At 40.2% G+C, this 14,947-nt stretch overlaps 1 protein-coding gene and 1 long non-coding RNA gene across 10 annotated transcripts in view; both read right to left on the reverse strand.

Moving 5' to 3' along the window:
* The window catches only part of LOC111821844 (uncharacterized), an 18,499-nt gene extending 12,188 nt beyond the window's left edge, over positions 1-6,311 (reverse strand). The window contains exon 1 of the long non-coding RNA XR_002825184.1: positions 4,767-6,311. This is a non-coding gene — a long non-coding RNA (uncharacterized LOC111821844). The remainder of the gene's footprint in view (positions 1-4,766) is intronic.
* TNIK (TRAF2 and NCK interacting kinase) overlaps positions 1-14,947 on the reverse strand; it is a 469,288-nt gene that overhangs the window by 294,494 nt on the left and 159,847 nt on the right. Inside the window, exon 2 of one of the 9 annotated variants that reach the window (XM_023737921.1) lies at positions 11,560-11,657. The exons of the other annotated variants lie outside the window; for them this stretch is intronic. The gene's annotated coding sequence lies outside the window, so the exon portion shown is untranslated. The remainder of the gene's footprint in view (positions 1-11,559; positions 11,658-14,947) is intronic. 9 annotated transcript variants of the gene reach the window in all.

A 14,947-nucleotide genomic window follows, 5' to 3' on the forward strand; every position in this document is an offset into this window, starting at 1 on the left:
CACCAGCTTATTTGAGGAAAAATCAGATAAAAGGCTTTAAAAAAATGAAGAAACCCTAAGAATTATGTGGGACTCTATCAAGAGGAATAACCTATCAGTGATTGGAGTACCAGAACAGGGGAGGATAACAGAAAATACAGAGAGAATTGTTGAAGATTTGTTGGCAGAAAACTTCCCTGGTATTGTGAAAGATGACAAGGTATCTATCCAAGATGCTTATCGAACCCCACATAAGGTAGATCCCAAAAGAAAGTCACCAAGATGTATTATAATCAAACTTGCCAAAACCAAAGATAAACAGAATTTTAAGAGCAGCTAGGGATAAATGAAAAGTCATCTACAAAGGAGAGTCAATAAGAATAAGGTCAAACTACTCAGCAGAAACCATGCAGGCAAGAAGGCAATGGGATGACATATATAAAGCCTCGAAGGAAAAAAACTGCCAGCCAAGATTTATATACCCAGCAAAACTGTCTCTCAATATGATGGTGAAATTAGGGCATTTCCAGATAACAGAAGTTTAGGGGATTTGCAAAAACCAAAGCAAAATTACAAGAAATACTAAAGGAAGTCCTCCAGTTAGAAAATCAGTAACATAAGATAACAACCCAAGGTTAGAACACAGGACAGAGCAACCAGATATCAACCAAGATAGGGAAGTCACAAAACTAAATCAAAGCTAAAACACTGAAAATAGGGAAACAGATGTCAATATGTAAAATATGACAACATTAGAACAAAAAAGACAGACTTAAAAAACGTAGACATAGATTTTTCATATGGAGAGGAAGTCAAGGTGATATAACAAAATAAAAGACTGGTATAAACTTAGAAAAATAGGGGTAAATATTAAGGTAACCACAAAGGAAACTAACAATCCTACAAGTCAAAATAAAAAACTAGAAAAATACAAAGACTCAGCAAACACAAAATCAACAACAATGAAAAAAGAGGAAAAGAAAAAACATAAAGAAAAATGACTTGGCACAGAAAATTAAGTGGAACAAAGAAACTGTGAACAATACACAACAAAAGACATCAAAATGACAGCACTAAACTCCAGAGTTCTGGACAGATGAAGAGGAAGGTGGCCAAAGTAATCAGGAAAACCACAAAGGCTTTTTGAATCAACCCTTGCTTTAAAAATTTGTTAGCTCATTTTTTCTGCTTTATTATGTAGTGCATGTGAAAAATAACTGGTAATCTTAGGCACGTGAACTGCCTCAGGTTACCTTTCTAGATACTGATTCTCACTACAGAGTATTATAGGCAGATGTGAAAAGAAGCACACATCTGATCTAAAAGAGTAGCAATTTTCCCTAAGAAGTGTCCCGAAAGGCTTAGGTTCGTCTATCCCTTCCACAGAAAATACAAATTCCAGCTGAAATTCCCTAGTTACTTAGGTTTAAATACAATTAGAGTCAGCAAATAAAATCTATGCCAGTGAGTCTCATACAATGGTGTGCATCAAAACCACCTGGAGGGCTTGTCAAAACATAGATTGTTTTGCCACACCCCCAGAATTTCTATGTCTGTAGGTCTAGGTTGCAATGAGTCAGCATCTAATTGACTGGATGGCAACAGGGTTCAACAGCGTATGGTAAGGAGCCCTGGTGGCACAATGGTTAAGCGTTTGGCTGCTAACGGAAGGGTTGATGGTTTGAACCCACTAGCCGCTCTGCAGGAGAAAAGATGTGCTCCTGTAAAGGTAACAGCCTAGGAAACCCTCTGGGACAGTCCTACTCTGTCACATAGGGTCACGATGAGTTGGAATCGACTCCATAGCACACAATAACAACAATAACACAGGGTAAGGCCCAGTAATTTGCATTTCTTAAGAGTTCCCAGTGATGCTAATGCTGCTGGTTGGGAGATCACCCTTTGAGAACCACAACTAGTTGCCTTTAAGTCGATTACAAGTACGATTCATAGTAACCCCAAGTATGTCAGAGTAGAACTGTGCTCCGTAGGGTTTTCACTGGATGATTTTTCAGAAGCAGATCTCCAGGCCTTTCTTCTGAGGTGCGTCTGGGTGAACTGAACCTCCAACCTTTCAGTTAGCAGCCAAGCACTTACCCACTTGCACCACCCAGGTCTATACAATTACATATTATGATCTTGTTTAAAATTCATTTGTTCACACTAACTACTTACAATTTGTCCTACCACAGAGTTAAGAGATCTCTAGCCTTGAGTGTGTACTTCCTAGTATTCCTAGCTTATCTGCTTATATTTCTAGAATGCACAGGAAGTCCCTAACTCACAAACATCATACTTAGAAATCATCCACTCCTATATTATGTCTGCTCTGGCCCCTAAAAACTCCTGCTGCCAATAATCAAGGAGTATTGTAAAAGCTCTCAATTTTTAGAGAATCAATGATAAAGAAAGGAAGGAAAGCTATGCTATACCTGGGACGAGACTCCTACTTTAAGACAGAAGTGATTTCTAGGATGGTACCTATGCTGTCGAGTCGATTCCAACTCATAGCAACCCTACAGGACAGAGCAGAACTGCCCCATAGGGTTTCCCAGGTGTGGCTGGTAAATTCAAACTGCTGATCTCTTGGTCAGTAGCCGAGCTCTTAACCACTGCGTTACCAGGGCTCCCTCTAGAATAGTGCTATTGCTGTTGTTGTGGCTGTTGTTAGGTGCCATCGAGTCAGTTCCAACTCATAGTGACCCTGTAGGACAGAGCAGAACTTCCCCATAGGGTTTCCAAGGAGCAGCTGGTGGATTTGAACTGTCGACCTTTTGGTTAGCAGCCGAGCTCTTAACCACTGTGTCACCAGGGCTCCCTCTAGGATGGTAAGGGGGTCTATTACGCATTTATACCTCAGTGTGATTTTGTTTACCCACATTAGTTTCTTTATCAAGCTAACTAGGGCTAAAGGCAGAGCGATAAGTAATGGTGAACACAGAAGACCTTGAACCAGCAGACAGACCTGAGTGGAAAGACACTGGGAACCTGCAGAAAAGTGCATCAGAGAGTGGGATAGAAAATGTGACTGCAAGAGCCATGCTGTGTGTGTGTTCACCAACTATTTCTTTTGCCTCCTAACCACATCGGAGAACTACCTTTCCCGGCCCCCTTGCATCCAAGAGGGGCCAAACGACTAGTTGTGCCCCTCAGAATATGGCCTGGTCCCTACAACAACCCACAATGACGGGTGTTCTCTTTGTTCTGCTGACCCTGCGGGAGTCTCTGAGGAGGTACTGGAGGACACAGCACCACTGGGATGGAAGACACCAGGATCTCTGAGGCACTGCTTGGAAGAGACGCCTCCATCAAGAACACCGACCCTGGACTTTGCCTAAGCAAGAACTAGCCTTTAGAGCATTAAGCCACTGAGACTGGGTGGGAGGATTATTTGTTACTGCAGCACAGCCAGTTGTTGATTCATGGTGACCTCATATGTTACAGAATAGAACGGTTCCATAGGGTTTTCTTGGCTGTAATCTTAACGGAAACAGATCGCCAAGACCTTTCTTCTGCTGTGCTGCCATGTGGGTTAGAACTGCCAACCTTTAGTTTACCAGTGAGGCGCAAACTATTTGTGCCACCAAGCCTTGCCTATTTAATATAGCTACAGAAAAGGAGGTGTGCAGATTCATCATCTTAGCTGACTGATGCCCCACTCCATTCTTCTGTATTACATAGAACCTACATTGCCTTTACCCCAGATCCCAGATTCCAGAATCCTAAAACTTATCCCAGACTTAGTGATTTAGAATCTCCAAGACTGCAGCACAGGAAATCTGAAAGACCCCTGGGCATTTCTTATACATACTACACATTCCCCTGCCTGGGGCTATGCTGAAAAGTCCCTTTCAAAGGACCAGTTTGTCCTTTACAAGAGACTGAGTAATCCTCCCGAGGTACACAGTTTAGGACATTTTTGTAGGTTTACCAATCCTGATGAAATTATTCTGAAGTGAGGATTTTAAAATTATGAATTGGCAGGAATCAAATATTTAAGTGTAATGGGTTTAATTAATTTAAAAGCTTTTAAGATGATGCAATAATTGGCATAAAGCTGATTGCCTAAAATAACAACCAGTGAGAAAGATTTAAATGTTCAATTAAAATGATATGCGTTTTATTGGTTGTGAGAGAGGTATTTAAATATGTAAAAAGATTGGCTCCCCATCCTCTCCAGCCTGGATGTAACTTCTGCCAGCCTACCCCCCTCCCCGGCCTCTTTCAAAGGAGTGTCTCTGCCCCTTTAGGATGGAGGCAGTCACTGGACAGACTTGGGCTGCAGCAGGAAGTTACTGAAGAACCCTAGCCTGAGGGTTCACAGTCAGCACAGAAGAACGTCACCTGAGATGTCCAAAACTGCCACTTTCTTGTTATTCCTCAAATACAGAAATACCACTTCCACACCGGGGCCTTGGTACTTGATATTTCTTCTGCCTGAAACAGTCTTCCTCCAGATACCTGAAAGACTTGCTCCCGCACTTCCCTTATGTTTCTTCTCAAATGCACGCGCGCACACGCGCGCACACACACACACACTCCATAACCCCTATTTTATTTTTCACCATCGGACATGTTAAATATTACATGTTTACTTATATACTGTCTGCTTCCCTCACTCACATGAGTTCCACGTATCTCTAGGGTTTTGAACACTGCCTGGCACATATATTGTTACTCTTGTTATTAGCCATCAAGTTGACCTCCAATTCATGGCAATCCCACACACAATGGAATGAAATGCTGCCAGGTCCTGCAGCATCCCCATGATCAGTTGTGAATCTCACCTTTGTGACCCACAGGGTGTGGATCACACCTTTGTGATCCACAGGGTTGATCCACAGGGTTTTCATTGGATGATTTTCCGTAGATTGCCAAGCCTTTCTTCCTAGTCCATCTGAGTCTAGAAGCTCCTTGAAATTTATTCAGCATCATAGCAACACACAAGCCTCCACTGACAAAACAGGCGCACATGGGGTACGTTGGCAGAGAATCAAAATCAGGTGTCCTGCACAAAAGGTGAGAATTCTACCACTGAACCACCAGTGCCTCCTGTCTGGCACATATTAGATACTTAATTAAATATTTTGAATGAATGAATGAACGGCCAACCTTATACAGACAAAGATTGTTGAATTTCAGTAATCTGACTCTCTCACAATCTTAAATAAAAGATAAGTATAGACTGGGCCTTGATATTTCAGCTATACAAATAAGAGAGGATTTTCTCATAAGTCTTTTGCTAAACCGACTATTGGACAGTTTGCTTTTCATATCATCCAGCAATTTTGTTTCATTCTGGGCAAATTCACCACAGAAGATACACTAAGAGAGTAGTCCAAAAATGTTTAACTTCTTGCATCCCAGAAAATATATTTGAACTGAAGTCTTTCTGTATGCAAGTTAATATTTTAAGATGGCATATATATTGGAAATTTGGATTTTACAAATGGGTTGTATTCTAAAAACACATAACTCAGGGCCTGTTTCCCCTTGAAAAGATGTTATAATGTGAGGTGGTAGCTGGTCCACAATCTACTAAAGCAACCCACCGCAGGCACTGATCATAATCATGTGACATGGGAGCGTGTGTCCTGGAGAAAAAAAAGAAAAGGTTAAGAGAGTCTCCCGTCTCCCGTTTTATCAGTGCAGAACTAGCTATAAGCAAAAATTTTAGAGAAGTCTGATTTGCCTTTAGTATCCTTCCAGGGTCTTCCTAACCTGCTCCCAGGACCACAGTCACAACTCCTGCAGGGAACCCAGTTCCCATGTTGTAAAGGCCCCACCTAGGTACTCGACCAGTCTTTCAGAGTAACCCCTGAAGTACACTTTAAATTTTTTTCAAGATAAGAGGGCTGGAAAAAAAACACACTCCATAATTATTTGTCCGTGAAAATCATTAATCATTCAGTCAAGCAAATATTAAAATTCTCTGGTAAAATATTATGAGAACATGAAGTTGAAGACTAATACATCATTTTATTTTTTCCACAGATCGTATTGATCACTTATAGATTCATTACCATTTTATACAAAAAATCAAGTTGCTATACTGTCATTACACATTTGGACTACAAAGACAAAGGGCCAGGGTTAGAAACCAGTGTCTGCCACTTACTGGCTTCTGACCTTCACCTTTCTGCAATTAAAAAGTAAAATGGACAAAAAAAATACAACTCATCTATCTGGATCATTATGAGAGTTAAATAATGCCTGGTTGATGGTAACTAAGGAGCCCTGGTAGCGCAGCAGTTTAGCACTTGGCTGCTAACTGAAAGGTCAGCAGTTTGAACACACCAGCTGCTCTGTAGTAGAAAGATGTGGCAGTTTGCTTCCATACAGAATACAGCCTTGATTATCAGATACATGAGGAAATGCTCACAATCATTAGCCATTAAAGAAATGCAAATAAAAACTACAATGAGATACCATCTCACCCCAACAAGGCTAGCATTAATCCAAAAAACACAAAATAATAAATGTTGGAGAGGTTGTGGAGAGACTGGAACACTTATACACTGCTGGTGGGAATGTAAAACGGTACAACCACTTTGGAAATCGATTTAGCGCTTCCTTAAAAAGCTAGAAATAGAAGTACCACACGATCCAGCTATTCCGCTCCTGGAATATATCCTAGAGAAATAAGAGCCATCACACAAATAGATATACACACACCCATGTTCACTGCAGCACTGTGCACAATAGCAAAAAGATGGAAACAATCTAGGTGCCCATCAAAGGATGAATGGATAAACAAATTTTGGTATATTCACACAATGGAATACTACGCAACGATAAGAACGACGAATCCGTGAAACATAACACGGATGAATAGGAAGGCATTATGCTGAGTGAGATTAGTCAGTCACATAAGGACAAACATTGTACAAGACCACTATTATAAGAACTAAAGGAAAGGTTTAAACATGGAAGAAAACATTCTTTGATGGTTACGAGGGTTCGGAGGAAGGGAGAGAGGTATTCACTAACTAGATAGTAGACAAGAATTATCTTAGGTGAAGGGAAGGACAACACACAATACAGAGGAAGTCAGCACAACTGGACTAAACCAAAGGTTAACAAGTTTCCTGAACACAACCAAACACTTCAAGGGACAGAGTAGCAAGGGCAGGCGTCTACGGATCATGGTTTCAGGGGACATCTAGGTCAACTGGCATAATAAAGTTTATTAAGAAAAGGTTCTGCATCCCACTTTGGTAAATGGCATCTGGGGTCTTAAAAGCTAGCAAGTGGCCATCTAAGGTGCTTCAATTGGTCCCAACCCACCTGAAGCAAAGGAAAATGAAGAACATCAAAGACACAAGGGAAATATAAGCCCAAGAGACAGGAAGGGCCACATAAACAAGAGACTCTATCAGCCTGAGACCAGAAGAACTAGATGGTGCCCGGCTACACCACTGCCCTGATGGAGAACACAACAGAGAGTTCCTGATGGGGCAGGAGAAAAGTAGGAAGCAGAACTCAAATTCTAGTAAAAAGACCAGACTTAATGGTCTGACTGAGACCCCAGAAGACATGGCCCCCAGACTCTCTGTTAGCCCAAAACTAAAACCATTCCCAAAGCCAACTCTTCAAACAAAGATTAGACTGGACTATAAGACATAAAATGATACTCGTGAAGAGTGTGCTTCTTAGCTCAGGTAGATACATGAGTCTAAATGGGCAGCTCCTGTCTGGAGGCGAGATGGGAAGGCAGAAAGGGACAGGAGCTGGTTGAACGGTCACAGGAAATGTGGGATGGAAAGAAGGAGTGTACTATCACAGTATGGGGAGAACAACTAGGGTCACAGAGCTGTGTGTGTATAAATTTTTGTGAGAAACTAACTCGAACTGTAAACTTTCATTTAAAGCACAATAAAAAAAAGAATACAGCTTTGAAAACCCTATGGGGCAGTTTTACTCTGTCCTACAGGGTTGCAATGAGTCAGAATGAACACAGTGGCAAAGGGTTTGGTTGGTTGGTTTGTTTTTATACATACTAAAGGCTCAATTCAAATGAGTGTTATGTGCTAATGTCATTTTTTGAAATTAAAAATATCATGATAAATAATATCTCAGTGATTTCTCACTTTCTCACGAGGCATTAAGATTTGGCAATTTTACTTCACTTTAATTACTTCTCACTAAGAAGGGCCAGGCAATCTACTTCTAAAAAAATTGGTAAGTGAAACCTTATGAATAGCAGTGGAACACTGTCTGATAAATGGCAGGAAGATGAGCCCCTGAGGTTGGAAGGCATTCAAAATACGACTGGGAAAGAGCTCGTCCTCAAAATAGAGTGGAACTTAATGACTTGGATGGAGTAAAGCCTTCAGGACCTTCATTTGCTGATGGGCCACGACTCAAAAGGAAAAGAAACAACTATACATCCACTAATAATTGGGACTGTAAAGTATGTAATATGAATCTAGGTAAATCGGAAGTTGTCAAAAATGAAACGGGATGCATAAAGATTGATATATTAGGTATTAGTAAGCTAAAAAGGACTGGTACAGGCCATTTTGAATCAGACAGTCATATGGTCTACTGTGCCAGGAATGTCAAACTGAAGAGGAATGGCATCACATTTATTGTCAAAAACATTTAAAGATCCATCCTGAAGTACAAGCTTTCAGTGATAGGATAATATGCCTACCACAAAATCCAGTTAATATGATTATTATCAAATTTATGTACCACCCACTAATGCCAAAGATGAGGAAATTGAAGATTTTTACCAACTTTGACAGTCTGAAATTGATAAAACATGCCATCAGGATATATTGATAATTACTGGTAACTAGAATGAAAAATTTGGAAACAAAGAAGGATCATTAGTTGGAAAACATGGCCTTGGTGATAGAAACCACGATGGACACTGCAGGATAGGATTTTGCAAGACCAACGACTTATTCATTGCAAACACCTTGTATCAACAACATGAATGGCGACTATACACATGGGCCTCGCTGGATGGAATACACAGGAATCAAATCGACTACATCTGCGGAAAGAGACGACGGAGAAGCTCAATATCATCAGTCAGAACAAGACCAGGGGTCGACTGCGGAACAGACTATCAATTGCTCATATGCAAGTTCAAGTTGAAACTGAAGAAAATTAAAACAAGTCCACGAGGGCCAAAGTATGACCTTGAGTATATCTCACCCAAATTTAGAAAATATCTCAAGAATAGATTTGATGCACTGAACACTAATTACCAAAGACCAGACAAGTTGTGGGATGACATCAAGGACATAATACAAAGAAAGCAAGAGGTCATTAAAAAGACAGGAAAGAAAAAAAAGACCAAAATGGATGTCAGGAGAGACTCTTAAACTTACTCTTGAATGAATGGTAGCTAAAGTGAACTGAAGAAAAGGTAACATAAAAGAGCTGAACAAAAGAATTCAAATGGCGGCTCAAGAAGACAAAGTGAAGTATTATAATGAAATGTGCAAAGACCTAGAGTTAGAAAACTGAAAGGGAAGAACACATTTGGCATTTCTCAAGCTGAAACAACTGAAGAAAAAATTCAAGTCTCGAGCTGCAATACTGAAGGATTCTATGGGCAAAATATTGAACCACACAGGAAGCATCAAAAGAAAATGCAAAGAATACACAGAGTCACTGTACCAAAAAGAACTGGTCGATAGTCAACTATTTCAGGAGGGAGCATATGATCAAGAACCAATGGTAATGAAGGAAGAAGTCCAAGCTGCACTGAAGGCACTGGTGAAAAGCAAGGCTCCAAGAATTGATGGAATACCAACTGAGATGTCTCAACAAACAGATGCAAAACTGGAAGCACTCACTTGTCTATGCCAAGACATTTGGAAGACAGCTACCCAGCCAACTGAGAGACCCATATTTGTGCCTATTCCAAAGAAAGTTAATCCAACAGAATGCAGAAATTATTGAACAATATCATTAATATCACACACAAGTAAAATTTTCTGAAGATCACTCAAAAATGGTTGCAGAAGTACATTGACAGGGAACTGCCAGAAATTCAAGCCAGATTCAGAAAAGGACTTGGAATGAGAGATATCACTGCTGAGGTCAGATTGATCTTGGCTGAAAGCAGAAAATACCAGAAAGATGTTTACTTGTGTTTTATTGACTATGCAAAGGCACTCAACTGTGTGGATCATAACAAATTATGGATAACATTGTGAAGGATCTGAATTCCAGAACACTAATTAAGTGCTCCTGAGGAATCTGTACAGAGACCAAGACAGTTGTTTGAACAGAACAAGATACTGAGTCGTTTAAAATCAGGAAAGGTGTGCATCAGGGTTATATTCTTTCACTATATTTACTCAATCTGTATGTATGCTGAGCAAATAATCCAAAAGCTGGACTATGTGAAGAACGTGGCATCAGGATTGGAGATTCATTAACAACCTACAATATGCAGATGACACAACCTTGCTTGCTGAAAGCAAAGAGAACCTGAAACACTTATTAATGAAGATGAGAGACATAAAGAAAGCAAAACTCCTCACAACTGGACCAATAAGCAACACCATGACAAACAGAAAATACTGACGTTGTCAAGCACTTCGTTTTACTTGGATTCACAATCAATGCCCGTGGAAGCAGTAGTCAGGAAATCAAACGACCTATTGCATCAGGCAAATCTGCTGCAAAAGAACCCTTCAAAGCGTTAAAAAGCAAAGATGTCACTTTGAGGACTAAGGTGTGCCTGACTCAAACCATGGTATTTTCAATTGCCTCGTATGTATGCAAGTGCTGGACAATGAATAAGGAAGATCAAAGAAGAACTGATGCCTTCGAATTATGATGCTGGCAAAGAATACTGACTATGCCATAGACTACCAGAGGAACAAAACAATCTGTCTTGGAAGAAGTACAGTCAGAATGCCCCTTAGAAGCAAGGGTGGTGAGACTTTATCTCACATACTTTGGACATGTTACCAGGACGGACCAGTCCCTGGAGAAGGATATCATACATGGTAAAGTAGAGGGTCAGCGAAAAAGAGGAAGATCTTCAACGAGATGGATTCACACAGTGGCTCCAAGAATGGGCTCAAATAGAGCAATGATTGCTAATATGGCACAGGACTGGACAGTGTTTTGCTCTATTGAACACAGGATCTCTATGAGTTGGAACCGACTTGAGGGCACCTAATAATAACAACAGCAACAATGTATTTCAAAAAAAACATTTTTAAATATCAAGAAAAATGTAGGAGAAAACATCAGCACTTTCAGACAGAGAAATGTGTGCCAATCTCAGCTCTTTTACTAATTAGCTGTGTGTCCCTGGACCATTTACCTTAAACTGCATGAGCTTTAGTCTCCTCATATATAAAATGAGGATAATATTTCCACCTCTCAGGGTTATTGTGAGGATGAGAAACAATAGAGTAAAAACCCCTAGCACAGAGTGGGCCCCCCTGACATTGCAAAGAAGATGATAGCAAAATAAAATAAAAGAATCACTGCCTCTTTATGCCAGTCATTAGCTAAAATCAGCCACTATGAATGAAAAAAGCCTAGTAAAGGCAACAAAACGTGAAGTGAAGCCTATTTCATTTTTACAGTATGACCTACTTTCAGTTATTTTTGATTCACATGATCAACTGAAGTTGCATGGAGCTGATTCTGCAGACTGTTCATTACAACCATTTTCTTTTCTTCATGGCTTTCAGCTTTAAGGATAAGAAAAAAAAAATTTTTTTTCAGTTATAAGCATCTTTTGAAAAACCCCTGGCACTAATCTTACAATGTGACTTTCAAAATCAATGCAATGCCAAAAGTTGATGGAGATGGGGAGTGGAGGAGGGGCCTGAATGAAACCGGTTTTTAATTCCACTCAATTATTCAGCTTCCATTAGGCAGCTCTGACCGCCAGAAATAGATAGTTCATACCTTAGCATTTGAAGATTTGCAAAAATAACACTCCAAACTACCTTTTTCTTTCCTAAGATGTACCAGTAAATACACCTCTGTATAATGTTCTGTGGAGAAGGCCTAGCTGTGCTTGTTTTCCGTTTTAGATACACATGTGCTTAGGCATACTAGAAAAATGAAACCGTTGCCGTCATGTTGACTCCGACTCATGGCAACCCCATGTGTGTCAGAGTAGAACTGTGCTCCATAGGGTTTTCAATGGCATTATGCCTTTCTTGTGAGGCATCTGTGGGTGGACTGGAACCTCCAACCTTCTCGTAAGCAGCCTAGTGTGTTCACACTTTGCACTGCACGGGGTCTCCTGCACCACCCAGGGACTAACCCTAAGTCAGTAAAATGCCATCAAATCTTAGTAAAACAGATGACGGAAAATATTTTCAGATTCTCTGGAGTATCTCTGTAAAGTACTATTGCCTTTTCTTTCATGGACTACAGTATTTTTTAACCAAATTAATCTAAGTGATAACAAAGACAGAAGCAGGAAGGTTTATTTTCCCACAGGGCTGATGTTCTTAGGTGCCATCAACTCGGTTTCAATTCATAGAGACGAAACACTGCCCAGTCCTGTGCCATCCTCACAATCGTTGCTATATTTGAGCCCATTGTTGTAGCTACTCATTTAGGGTCTTCCTCTTTTTCGCTGACCTTCTACTTTACCAAGCATGATGTCCTTCTCCAGGGACTGGTCCCTCCTGATAACATGTCCAAAGTATGTGAGATGAAGTCTTGCCATCCTTGTTTCTAATGAGCATTCTGGCAGTCCATGGTATATTAATATTCTTTGCTAACACCGTAATTCAAAGGCATCAATTCTTCTTTGGTCTTCCTTATTCATTGTCCAGTTTTCCTATGCATATGAGGCAATTGAAAATACCATGGCTTGGGTCAGGCACACCTTAGTCCTCAAAGTGACATCCTTATTTTTTGCCCAGTGCAATATGTGGTTTGATTTCTTGGCTGCTGCTTCCGTGGGCATTAACTGTGGATCCAAGTAAAATGAAATCATTGACAACCTCCATCTTTTCTCCATCTGTCATGATGTTATTTATTGGTCCACTTGTGAGGATTTTTTTTTCTTTATGTTGAGGTGTAATCCATATTGAAGGCTGTAGTGTTTAATCTTCATTAGTAAGTGCTTCAAGTCCTCTTCACTTTCAGCAAACAAGGTAGTGCCACCTGCATACCGCAGATTGTTAACAAGTCTTCCTCCAATCCTTACGCCACATTCTTCTTCACATACTCTAGCTTCTTGGATTATTTGCTCAGCATACAGACTGAGTAAGTATGGTGAAAGGATACAACCCTGACACACACCCCTCCTGATATTAAACCATGCAGTATACCCTTGTTGTGTCTGAATGACTGCCACAGGCCTAAGCAAGGATTAATAATTGCCAACCAAATTGTCTCTTTTCTTCCCCTTCTCTCACTGGCCTTCTAGAGATAAGGTACACAGACTTTTCCTTAGTTAATGATATTAACTCAGAAGGCAGCAGCATACTAATAAAAAAAAAGGATAAAGTTTGTTATTTCCATTTATTTTTTCCAACATCCTAGAAATTCTAGAAGGGGCATGGGGACATTTACAATCGGGATATTCTTAACTAGGGAGATGGAAAATGTGGGGCAAAACCTTCTTGGTTGAATCTGATACATAATCCTTATTGTTGTTGTTGTTGTTGTTAGTTTCCACTGATTTGATTCTGACTCTTGGTGACCCCATGTGTGCAGAGCAGAACTGCTCTATAGGGTTTTCAAGGCTGTGACCCATATTCCCCAAACCAAACCCAAAGGAGAACCACTGCTCTGCCCGTCAGACCTACCATCCAAATTATGATTAAAACATACCAATTTATCATGAAGTTCTGCTCCTACCCTACAGACCCATGAATTAAACCACCCACATGGCTCCTACCCAAAGAAGAGTAAATGACAAGGGAGTGGATGGGAAAAGTCTGTGTGGCTTCATTTCAAAATGTAGAAGCAAAAGACATAGATGGTCTCCCCATAAAACAACTAAGAAAAACACAAGTTAAGGAGGTGCCAATTTTGTCTCTTACTAAATATTTGAATAGTCCAATATAAGCCTTTGAAACCATGACATGAAAAGAAAGCTTTTGTTATCCTCTGAATCAGCAGCATACATGTTCTAATCCTTCATTGGGTATGAAGCACTGACAGTTATTAACAAGTTCTCAAATCCTCTTTTGAACCAGTTCCTCTTCTTTAGGAGTGAAGTAAGGAGCTATGACATTGTTTTACTCCATAAATTCACTGTGCCACCCCAGATCCAGGGCCACTCACTGGCCCTTTCCTAGAGGAGTTTCATTCAGAATAACATAGCGAAGAGAATCCCTAAATATAATTGCTGTCACTTCTTAATATTTTCTGTGACAGTCTGACTTGCCAAAATGACAGGGTTTATTATTTTTAGCTCCCAGTGTTAGTGAATTAATCAGTCAAAACAAAGTATTAAAATACCATCTACTTAGTAAATTCATACCCATTATAGACTCTTATAACAATGACTTCTTTTTTTAAACATTTTTTTTGTTTTAGATGAAAGCTTACACAGCAAATGAGTGTCCAATTCAACAATTCACACACATATTGACACTGTTGCTATCCCCGCAATGTATCAGCACTTGTCCCATTTCCACCCTGCCTTCTTAGTTTCCCTCCATTCAGTTTCCCTGCCCCTCCTCGCCTTCTCTTCTTTGCTTTTGGGCAAATGTTGCCCATTTCATCTCGTATAGTTGATTGTTCTGGGGAACACATTCCTCACAAGTGTTATTATTTTATAGGCCAATCTATTATTTGGTTGAAAGGTGACCTCTAGGAGTGGCTTCAGTGTCACAGATTTAAAAAGTGTCTTAGGGTGACTGACTCGGGAGGTTCCTCCAGTCTCTATCAGACCAGTAAGTCTGGTCTTTTTCATGAATTTGAGTTTTGTTCTACATTTTTCTCCCATTCCAACCATGACTTTCTATTGTGTCCCTGGTCAGAGTGTTCCGTAGTGGTAGACTGG

This window comes from Trichechus manatus, unplaced genomic scaffold (assembly GCF_000243295.1).
Source record: "Trichechus manatus latirostris isolate Lorelei unplaced genomic scaffold, TriManLat1.0 scaffold00110, whole genome shotgun sequence".
NCBI lineage: Eukaryota > Metazoa > Chordata > Mammalia > Sirenia > Trichechidae > Trichechus > Trichechus manatus.